Here is a 12279-nt window from a genome sequence, read left to right on the forward strand (position 1 = left end):
AAGCATTAGCAGTTTGATTCGATTAAAGTGACAAATTTGCTCAACAAAAGAAGAAACTATTTTAGTTCCAATTTGGTTTCCAGAGTGTTCGATTATTTAAGCGATGGCGCAGCCGATTTTTGGATTTCGGATATGCCATGATTCCAGACCATAATTTTCCAGCCGCCAGCAATATGTATTAATATCGATCCCAAATCGCTCCAATGGAGCTTAAGGATTTGCGGTTTGCTTCGAGAAAAACTTTCAGCAGCCGCCGCCGGCCGCAGCAACGGAGAAAAACCGAGGTGAAGTAAACGAATTGGAAAAATCGATAAATTATACCTGTGGCGAAAAGCGGCGCATTTTCCTTCTACCATCTTTACGGGCTCCCGCTAAACATTTACCGTTTTCCAGCAAAGGTACCAATCGTCGTTGTCGGTTTTGGAGGAGGAGAAACATTTATTGGCGAAAAACCTAAGCGTATTTAACCGTTCACGCTTGGCGGAAATAAATTGCTCATGAAATAATGAACATGCCGGATTTTATTGAGCTGAATGTGGGCTTTTTTAAATATTCATGACGTTTCGTTGGAATTGAACGTTTTTGGAATGTTCGGAAGACGATTAGGAGAAAGGAAAAAACTTTCATACGAATTTCAACTTCAGAGGTACAACATTCGTCTACAATTTCATCTATTTTTTCGATCCACGGCTTCAAGATTGTGGTTCATTTAAGTTTTGACCGTAATAGAAATCCATGATGAATTCACTAGTGTCAGCTACACTTCTCGCAAACAATTAGTTGAGATTTTAGAAATGTTCGTTGCCAAGAACAACTGCAGCTCAAGTTAAAAAGTCAGACGTCGTGCTTCATCTACTCAACCAACTCATTCGGCGTTAAAAGCTATTCTACTCAGAGAGAGGAAACAAAACTTCTCTCCAAGAGTGGCTCTAACCCAGGGGTTTTCAGATCGTGCTCCGCGGAGCACTTGGTGCTCCGCGAAGCTTTTGAAAGTGCTCCGCGACGTACGCACGAAAATCATAAACCAACTTTGAAAAACTCTGATATTTTTTTATCGTTTCATTTTTATCGAAACATGAGGGGAAAAAATCACAGGGCATATACAGTGAGGGGCAAAATAAAGTGTCCAAATTATTTTTTATCATTTCAGCAGAAACATGTGAAAAGGGTATAAAAGACAAAGTAAACAAAACCCGTTTTCAGTGGATTTAAATAGCCCAATATAAGCTCTACTTAACACAAAAACCGTTTTTAGATTTCCAGTTTTCGTAAGATTTATAATGCAGTTTGAGCAAAGGATCTAAAAAATTTAGAGCCATAAAATGACATTATCCTCACACAGATTGTTTTATACACCCTTTACTCCACAACAAAGCAAACGGTCTAGATGCAAAACATTCAAAGGGGAAGAATGCGGAAAGCTATTCCCTCACTCCTATAGCGAGAACCATAAGCCTTTTTCAAAAAATAGGGGAAATTTTATCTCCATCTCGCTCACACATATGAGAAAACCAGTACAAAGCAAAGGGTGTATAAAACATGTAGACGAATTTCATACTCCAGCTAGGGTCTATAATCAATTGCGAGCTATTTTTTCATGATAACACCGTCGTGTCGATAAAAACATATTTAGAATGATCCTACGCACCGTTTTGACCATATAGACTTGCGAAATTCCTCGTGAAATTTAATTAGCGATTAAAAAAAGATTACAAAATATTCAAACGCGTTTTTCTCGAAACGTCATAAATGAACATAGACCCTTTTCACGTGTTGCTGCTGATTTCTTTTATTTTTCTGGTAAAAATTCAACGAAAACACATCGTAATTATTTTTAAAATATTGTTTATTATGTTCTTTTCATTTTTTTTAATGTAGCGCTGGTAAAAAAGAAAGTTTTTCTGATAGAAAAAAAAAAAACAGTATTATCATGTCACCATCTTCCGCCCAGTTAAGCGGTTTTTCAACTTCAAACATGTGTAATAAAAAAAACGATGGCAGATTTTTATTCGCTTTCTATTCCAATACATCTCAAAACTGCTCTTATTTCAATAAAAAAATTTGTGGAATGCGAAAAATGTACGCTTTTTAAAATAATTGACTAAACTTGGGAGTGTTCAACTGGCCCTGTTATCGCCCACTCGACGTTTTTTGTTACCGATAATGTTTTCTTAAGGAAAACCTACCTAACAACACGGAAACGGTTATTTTTAGTATTTTTCATGTGAGGAGCTGTCAAAACCAAATTTTGGATCTTGAGAGAATACACTTTGTGAAATTTTTCCCTCAAATTTTGTACAAATTTTAACAAAGTGCGTTGACTGACAAACTCATGATTCCCGGCAAACAGTTTCAAGTAACCGGTTACTTTTAGCGATAAAACATCATTTTCTAACATAATGCTACTTAAAATTTACACTAAATGCTCCAAAAAACAACAACTATTGAAAAAATCTAAAATTTTCCAATGCAAATCTATTCTACGAAAATAAAACAATCGTTTCAAGTCGATTTTAGATCAATTATGTTCTTTTTAGTAAACAAAAACCCTTTATGCACCAGGAGCACATTAATGCTCAGTTCGCTAATATGCGTCGAATTCAATAATTTGACCGGAAACGAAAAACCCAAATATTTTATTTCTGGCTATCGTTAGCATAACTAAGTGATGTTTTTTCAGTGAAATGATCGAAAAATGATGCCAACACAGAATAGAGGTCTTATTTTTGGGAAAACATCTCTCTTTTTTCGAAATACACATAAAAGGGTAATTTTGGGCGGTAAATGGTGACTGGGCGGTGAATGGCTACTTGATGGTAATATTCGAAAAAAAAAAATGGGCAAAATAAAGTGTCCAACTCAAAATCAATATAATTTCGATAAGTTTCCATCGCGAGGCCCCTCGAATTTGTTTGTTTTGTGTATTTTATCGTTTCATAAACAACTGACTTGACTCTGGCGTATTCAAACAGGTGCCTACATTCGAATAAGTTGTAAAATATGGAGAACGCATAAATTTCTGGTTCCATTCCGTTGTCCATCTGGAAATTGGTTGTTCGTGATGTGAATAACGGTCAAACGCACCGGGAAGTGGCCAAGCACTACGAAATCATTAAGACAGCGGTATCTAAAATCATGAAGAACCTTGTTGAAAGTATGCCGAAGCGTTTGCAGGAGGTGTTGAAGGCTGAAGAAGCCCATACCCATTATTAAATCATTCTTGTTTGCCTTCAATGTGAATTATTTGAATCTGTACTGATCTGGACAGTTTATTTTGCCCCTGTTTTTTTTTTTGGAGTATCAACTGTTTTTTTTTCTATCAGAAAAACTTTCTTTTTTACCAGCGCAAAATTAACAAAAATTGAATAGAACATAATAAACAATATTACGTGTCAAATGAAGTCACTTACAATTACAATTACGATGTTTTGCCGCAGGATTTGTTGAACAGCTTCCAGCAAAATTCCCCGAAGAATATCATAAAATAATAAAAAGATCGAAGACTTGCGTGGAACAGCCTATTTTTATGTCAAAGAAACCAGAATCGTTAACATCGCAAGAATATGAATGCTTGATAGATATGGCATCCTATTCAAAGCTTCAGGAAAGTTTCGTATCCAAAAAGTCGTTGGAGGAGTATTGGTGTCAACTGAAAAATAAATTTTAAATTTTATCCGATAAAGCAAAACTTATTCTTCTGCCGTTTTCCACAACTTATCTATGTGAGTCTAGGTTTCCCACATATATCGCAATAAAGACAAAATACCGATCCCGACTAAACGCGGAACCAGACGTCAGGCTACAACAGACACAAATTTAACCAAACTTGTTACAGCTTGAAAAATCGAAGAAAGCGTAGGTTTTTGTTGGCAATTTGTTCTATCGAAACAGAGTATTTGAATTATAGGATACCGTAATCATGCGTGAACGTACACCCACGCCGGGCATGATGACGTAGATGTTATGAAATTCTTCATACATTCCGTAGGAAAAATAAATAAATCTACGTTTTTCGTCATTTTCATTGAAAAGTTCAGTAATTAATGTTAAGGAACTAAAGTTAGTGTTGAAACAATTGATTTCAGTATGAAATATATTGAATCAAGAGCTTGGAATCATTCCAAAGCTCGAATAAGAAAATAGTTACGAGAAAAGATGATTTATCAATTAAATATTTTACTGTTAATGATCTCGAAATTTGCGTGTTAAATGATTTATTAGGACTATTAGATGTGTCTTGTTGCAATATTTTCCATTTTAAGCTTACAATGTGCTTGGAAATAGTTTCCAGTTATTACAATTTCCACAAAAATTTAGATATTTCCGAGATTAATTCGCATTTTATGCAGAACCACAAACCAAATCGTATTTTTTTAAGAAGCTCATAAATCTGGGAAGTCGAATTTATGCATTTGAGGACAGTGGCGTGCAAGTTACTGGCATCAAAAATATTTTTTATGGAAAAACTGTAGAATTCAATACAATGCTCGCTATTTTTCATAACAACTACGTCATCATTTTGGAAATCTGCCAACCAATATTGCGGATGAGGTAACCTGTTATTTCGAAGAACTTTGCTATCGAAATCAATAATTTTTGATGACACATATTTTGTTAATAAAAACAAGACTATTCAAAGAGTAGGCATTCATTACTGATTTTATTGACTACCATGACAATGCACATCTTATTTGAACGATAAATACTATCAATTTTTCAAAAATCGGGCTTTTCAATCATTCAAAAATGTAGGTGCTCCGCAAAAACTTTTGGTTTTAAAAAGTGCTCCGCCGAGCAAATGATCTGAAAACCCCTGCTCTAACCTATCAAGTACCCAACATTTCCATAAGGTCCAATACATGATATGTGATGCCTCAACTTTGTAACTTCTATCATGCAATAGAACATTCCTTTGAAATAGCTCTGGGGCTATCGTTCACCAATCGCGATCTGCTGTACTCAAACTCCAACACTTATCCAAGTACTCTGATTGCGAGAAATCCTTTGCGGATTACGTACGAAGTTGGGTATCTTCACATATGATCTGCACCATGTTATAGACGGCAAGTAAGTTGACATGTGCCCTTCGAAGCATTTGCAGTTTTAACCATGAGTGGAGATGTCGCATCCATGTCACTGCAAGTAGGACATATTGGCGAGGCCACTTGTTCAAACCGTTGTGGTTGTTACTTCTTTAATGATCTATGTCCAGTCAGAGGCGGTCAAGTAGAAGTTCACTTCATAGTGTTTTTACCCAATAATCAAATTCCAGAGGCCGAATCCTGGCGATTGGTCCGTTTACTTCTCTTGAGCTTTCAAGACCTGTCGTAGTCATAGATAACCTCATCTCACAAAATTGAGGTGGGCTTGCTACCAATCCGTTGATAACAGGTTCATCAGCCTTTGAACATTACTTAGTATCTTCAGCTCACACTCTGTTTGCTTGGCAGGTTGTTCTTCGTCGATCGTAGGATTGATCACCGAAGTGTTCAATATAACCCGCGTAAGGGCGAGCTTAGGCATTTATCATCACATCCAGGAGCGTTTGGACTCTTTTTAGCATGGTACCTGTTTGGTGATCTCAGATCGATTGTCTGGTTAGCCAAACGTAGGCATGTAGTTAAATATCCGTCGCTTGGAGGATAATGACGGTCACACATCATACCAGTATGACGGCTATTGAGAGATATATCCCCAGTTTCTCATAATAGTGATGTTCCATGAGCATCCGATAGACCTCTAGTGTCTTCATTTCCTGGCAGCAAGCGATCTTTCTTCTTTCAGTCAGTTGTTTGTTGGAGAGGCCCCATCGTTTTAATGCATACCATGGATCCGTCTCTGAATCACCTTCTCTAGCATCTTTCCAGCTACATTCAATGGACCATCCAGTGTAGATGGACAAGTACACTGACTGGTGGTTTTCCATGAAGGTGGCCTTCACTACTACGTTCGGAATGCCGTCCAGACTTGGAGCTTTCTTTGGTTGGAGACACTTGATATCTCAGTCATAAAGGACGGTCGGCTGTGGTAATTCTGTGCTTTGGAAATAACTCTTTAAATATTTTCCTCAGTTTATCATGGTCATCCATAAGGGGTCACTTGCAGAGTTTCCTACAACTTCTGCTTTTATATATCTTATCATTCCGACCTTCATTTCAGTCTTCAGAGGATCATCGCTTAACCGGGTTATCATGTGTAACTTTCTGCTTGATCTGCGTAGTGTCTCCGACTAACTAACTTCAAATCAACTACTCACTAACTGCTAAATAACTACTTACTAGCTAATGCTGACTAGTAAATTACCAATTGATGTTTCCTTCCGTGGTTGCAGGCATCTCAGGCGGTTTCCACTTGTTCCCTACCTACAAGGTTCTGTTGAAGCAGTACTTTGGGTAGTGGAAAGGAGAGATCTGTTCTTTGTGTTTGTTGAACTTGGAATGACTTAATCACAAAATTTTACTATCTTATAAATATACTGAAAAATTTTGGTAACATTTTAAAATCGGTTTGTTCCTGAAAAACACAAAACACAAAAAACATTGCTTAGATGAGACGAACCTCAACACTCCTTCTCGACACACGCATGCATACAGTCTTCTAACTGCCTCCGTCTGCTCTTCTAGAAAATGGGGTAGCTCCTCTTCAACGGACGCACTGGATCTCATTCGTCGCTTACATTGCGCGACATACTCACCTCTGTTGCAGCTCGATAGCCTTTCTACTGGTTTCCGACTCGACGAACATCCAGTGGCTCTGGTCCGTCGATTTACCATGATTCCTGACTTGATGACTTTCAACTGGCTTCCAGATTCGAAGACCTTCCAATTGGCTCCTGGTCCAACGACCTTACATGGTCCCTGATCCAACAACCTCCTCCTGGTTCCGTTTCGACGAACTTACAATTAACTTCTGGTTTGTAACCACGACGAACTTACCCGGTCCGATGACCTTCCAAGGCGCCGGCTTGATGACCTTCCATGGTATCCTACAGTGGCTCCTGGTCCGATGGCCATCAGCAGGTTCCTAACTTGACGACAACTGGCTCTCCAACCTTCCATGGCTTTCACTCCAACGACCTCCCAGGGGCTCTGGCCTGACGACCTTACAATTGGCTCCTGGTCCGACGACCTTTTATGGTCCCTGTTCCGACGACCTCCACTTGGCTCCGATTCGACGACCTTCCAATTAACTTCTAGTCATTGCTACAGCTCGAAGCTTTCTCCTGTGTCTCAACGCCTTTCCTGAGGACTGACGTCTCCGAGTTGTTCCAGTCCGACGATCTCTACTTGGTTACCCGGTCCGACAACCTTACGTGGCATCGGCTTGAAGACTTTTCGTGGTATTTTTCAGTGGCTCCTGGTCCGACGAACACCAGCTGGTTCCTAATTTGACGATGTTTCTAGCCCTCCAACCTTCCATGGCTTTTGCTCCAACGACCTCCCAGTGGCTCCGGCCCGACCGCTTTCCATGGTACCGGTCCGACGACCTCCCAGTGGCTCCGGTCCGACGACTCAACGTTCTCCTTTTATCTTGACGACTCACCGATGGCACGACGAGCTTCCGCTGGATCCAACCCAACGAACTTCCATGGCACCGGTCCAACGAACTCCCGTGTTTCTCTCCCGTGACTTGTCGACCTCCATCTGGCTTCCCGGTCCAACGACCTTTCAGTTGGCTCCTAGTCCAATAACCTTCTACGGTTCCCGGCTCGTTGACCTTCCTTGGCTCGTTGTCCTTTCTTCAGCGCTTGACTGGATGTCTTTTACTTGCGAAGCATAAAGGGAATGTTGCGGGTAGATTCAAGTTTGTTTTCGCAGATAAATTTGCTCGTAAGTTGATGATTTGATAAGGGATCTGTAGTTGTGGGAAGAAGACTAAGATTTTCATCACTGAGGATACAATGAATGGAAATGTTTACAAAGAGGAATGTCTCCAGAAGAGAGTTTTGTCATTCATTCGGTCCCACAAAGGTCCGGTGAAGATCTGGCCGGACCTGGCAAGCTGTCACTACAGCCGGGATGTCGTTAAGCGGTATTAGGAGAACAGGATCGATTTTGTTGAAAAAAGTATCAATCCACCAAACTGTCCGGATTTTCGTCTCATCGAGAAATATTGGGCAATAGTTAAGGGCAAGCTGAAGAAATGTGGCAAAACCATGAAAAAACCCGCTCAAATGGAAAAGTGGTGGAACAAGATGGCAAATGAGGTTACCAGCAGTACTGAGCAGAAAATGATGGGTGGTATCACAAAAAAGTTCGAAAATTCATCCGAAAATTTGACGAATGATTTTTATGTATTTTTTCCCATAAAAAGCAATAAAAACCCTTGAAAATGTCATCTTTACTTTTGTTGTACGTTATTTCTTTGCAAAGAAATGATCTATTTTATCCGACCAGATTCTATGTGAAACAGACTTTAGAATTGGAATTAACTTTATTTTGAATGCATCGGTCTATTTATAGGGAAACTATTCCCATAGTTACATTTACTATTTGTTTATTTCTAATTATGTTTACGTTAATATTTGTCCCACCGATTGCTACGATGAGACAAATCTCAACACTCCTCCTTAACATACACATACGCCTCCGACGGCTCCCCCTAGTGAACCTGCATATGAGAGACGCGACATCTGATCCCTCTTGAAATAAAATATCTGGCCCCATCGTCGAGAGCTTCGACAGAAAAATCCTCAGCACTGTTTTGTGGCCCAATGTTCCAGCTTAGGGCATCCGCAGCAATCGCGAGTATAGTGAAAATGTTCACGCGTTTGATCACTCTCATACCGCACCGGGGGTTAGTATGAGGGTGAGCAAAATAGGGCCGTTGCCGTCGGGACCGACAAAATCACCAAATTTGCTCACTAGAAAGGGGCGAGAGCAAACATGCACTGAAAAAAATCTACGATTTAAGGCTAAGTTAAACAAACGATGTTTATTAAAATTTTGTAATTTTGGTAAACAATTTGCTAATTCATTAAGCAATTGTGGCTCTTCTTTTGATTCGGTCGAATGTGCGGACGGAATTTTGTTCGCGGGGGGATCGGAAATGTGTCGAAGATTATATAGAACCATTTTGGAAGTATTCTGTGCTGGGTCAAAAGAGGTGAAAATTTAGGCCCTCGGAATCGGTGGCCCAGGGTTTGTTCTTTGTAGCCGAGTGGGTCGTCGGAATCAGTATAATTTTGAACAGTGCAGAACTTGCAATTGACCAGCATCCAGTAACAACAACGTAAGCGATGAAGGTAAGTGAAAAAACTGTTTATTTAGCGAAAATTTATTTTTTTTTTAAATTTTTTTCTACCCTCCGTACAGCTTGAAAAAGTACGCAGCAGATAGAAGAAAAAACTTCACCGTCTGACCGGGTCCATGAGCAGCATCTTTAGCAGATAGGTTTGAACCGGGGCAATGACGCATACAATCCTCCTTCTCGCTGCGCTGCACCAGGGCAAACGGTTCCGACTCACTGAAGCCGAAGTCTTAGACCAGCGGCGGAGAACCTCCTGTTTGATCGTGGAACTCCACAGCAGCTGGCATATTTCGCGCAAGTTCCGCTGAATTTCGGATGATTCCGGCTGCAACTGCACAGAAGTTCTTGCTGCATCCACCACCAGAAAAGTAGGTTGCTGGTTGCACGAAACTGCGTGGCCCTGTTGCTGCTGTATGGCATCTTCAACCAGCATGTCGACTTTGGCGTCACATAACGGAGAACAATTAACCCGTCGAATAACCCCCAACAATCGCTATGCATTATAACAATTAACTATTAATAAAAATGATAATAACGCGAAATTTAAGCGAAAAAACTTTCGACTCCGAAAATTTATTCGATCAGTAAATATAGTTTAATATTTTCTGTTAGAGTTTTCTCAGTGCAATGCACAATTTAAAAATAATATGCTTCCACCCGGTACGCGAAAGAGTGTGTATACCTAAATCGGTCCGCTGAAATGAGCAAAATCGGGCCGCGTATACTCCCGTATTGGTGCGTTTGCTCTTAGTGCTGAATGAACGCTGAGTAAATCCAACTAAACAATATTGAATTTGATGCCCGGTGGATCGCGGTAAACGGTAGGAAAGACTTGAATTTTGTTTACAATCACATAGTTTGCGGTCACATGTTCGACTTTGATAAAGCCACCGTTCTCGATAGCTCCAACAAGCACCGCCGGAGTGTTCCACACACTCTCTCAGATGGCTCACAAGCACTCATCGGCGCCGGTTTCTAGCTATGAAGAAGAAACCCAAACAACAATAACAAACTGTGAGTCGAAAGGAGAAAGTTGTGCTTCGGACGTCATTCGGACCGACAATTAATGTACGCTTTAGGAGCGCATCTGTTTCGGACTATAGCACGAATGTTCGAGTAAGTGAACATTTTTTCGTTTCACAAGAAATATGTTTTATGCTCAATGTTTTATTTTAGTTCCTTAAAAAAGAATAAACGTTGGATGAAGAACACATAAAAAGTGTTGTAAATCTTGACCGAAAGACCGAAAGCCGAACATAACCCGTAAGTTTTCATAAATTTCTTCTATATTTTGTGAATCAACAGATCACGGGCCTTCCAAAAAGCAAAAAAAAAAAAGATTTCATGCCTTTAAGTGTTAATGAAAGTCACAAATCTCACTTTATTTCCCTGGACACTTTCAAACAATGGGATTAAAAAAAAACGAAACGTTATAACAAACAAGGTACATTTTCTTCGGACAGTTCAAACAGATTCCAACGATTCGCATATCCGTTTGTATATTCTGGTCCAATTGTTGCTCTCTGGAGCCCCCGAAAACAAAATTCTTCCAACCCAACTTTTATTTTGTTGCCGGCTGCGTCAACCCAAACAATGAAGGTTTAACCCTTAGCTCCGGTCCCAGTCATTAAATCACCTTCCTGAGTCTGACAGGTTTCATACAATCTGTGCGATGCCGACAGCCGGACAATGCCTCAAATTGGGATGTATTCTAAATCCCACATCAACAAAGACGGGTTTTTTATCTCTTTCTTCCGGGCGTCGTTCAAGCCTAGATGTGTGCCCAACAGACACGCGGCACTAAGCAAAATAAACAACAAATTCCTTGATGGGTTAAAAACCCGGAGAAAGGGTCCTTCCGGAACTTTTGTGTCCCCAAACAGTCGACGGTTCTTCCATTTCTCGGATGGGCCATCAATTTGGGGGTTTTATCGCTTCGCCCTCCGGTCAACATGTGCTGCTGTGGCACTGATGCGTTTCTTTTTTTTTTGTTTAACTCAGCGGAACCCCCTTGCGGAAAAGTCTGCTAATAAACTGTACGGTTTTCTGGCCCCAAAACCGGAAAGTCCTTCGAGCGAAAGAAAACCATTACTCTGACTAGATGACATTTCGGAAAGCTTTTCGATGGGAAAATAATAGATAAACATGGGCACTTTTATGACGATTTGGTTTCCTCTTCGATGCTGATGGACACAAACACACTCATACACACACACGGTGGACGAAATTGGTACTTTCAGGAGAAATTTGATGGGTTTCCGATATCGGAAAGTGTTTTATCCCTTGGCGACATAGAAGAGATGGTCCCGATACTTTGACAATTTACTGAAGATAATAAAATAATTAAAATGGACCATCGATCTTTGTAAGGACCAGTGCTTAGGTATGTATTTGATCGATTGATAATGATTACTTAACCGTTTAATGGCACTCGTACATTAGGGTGGCCCTTATTTTCTAAATTTATTGAAAACTAGCTCAATTATAAATAATTTTGATTTGTTTTTTTGGAACTTTCTATGGATCTGCCTCGAAAAAATTATTTACTGTAAAATTACGCAAATGTTCTGTAACAAAAAGGAGCAGGACATTTACCGTAATTTTACAGGTCGAAAACATGATTACGTGACATTTAAATTTTAGTGTACAGCTTTTTTACAGGACATTTGCTGTAATCATAAATGAATCTTCGTTAACTTTCAAGGAAAACAATTTAAAATTACAGGTTTTGTTAATTGCTGGTGATTTATTTTAAAGGTTGCAGTTTTCAGTGACACGTAATAGTCAAAAAATTTTTCTGTGTGAGAACTTGATTATTTCCTAAAAAAATATTCTAATTATCATAAAAAACTGGAAAACTGTTTATGTTTTGATTTGAAGAAAAACGTTGTTTCTGGGATGAATAAGCGTTCAAGTTTAAAGTCTCTTTAATCAAACAATCAATCGAAAACTTTGTTCAGAATTGCAAAGCGTTTTGATGCACGCGAAAAAGTTTCAAAACTCACAACTTTTTCAACAGTGTTTTGATAA

This window comes from Uranotaenia lowii, chromosome 3, assembly GCF_029784155.1.
Source record: "Uranotaenia lowii strain MFRU-FL chromosome 3, ASM2978415v1, whole genome shotgun sequence".
Lineage (NCBI taxonomy): Eukaryota > Metazoa > Arthropoda > Insecta > Diptera > Culicidae > Uranotaenia > Uranotaenia lowii.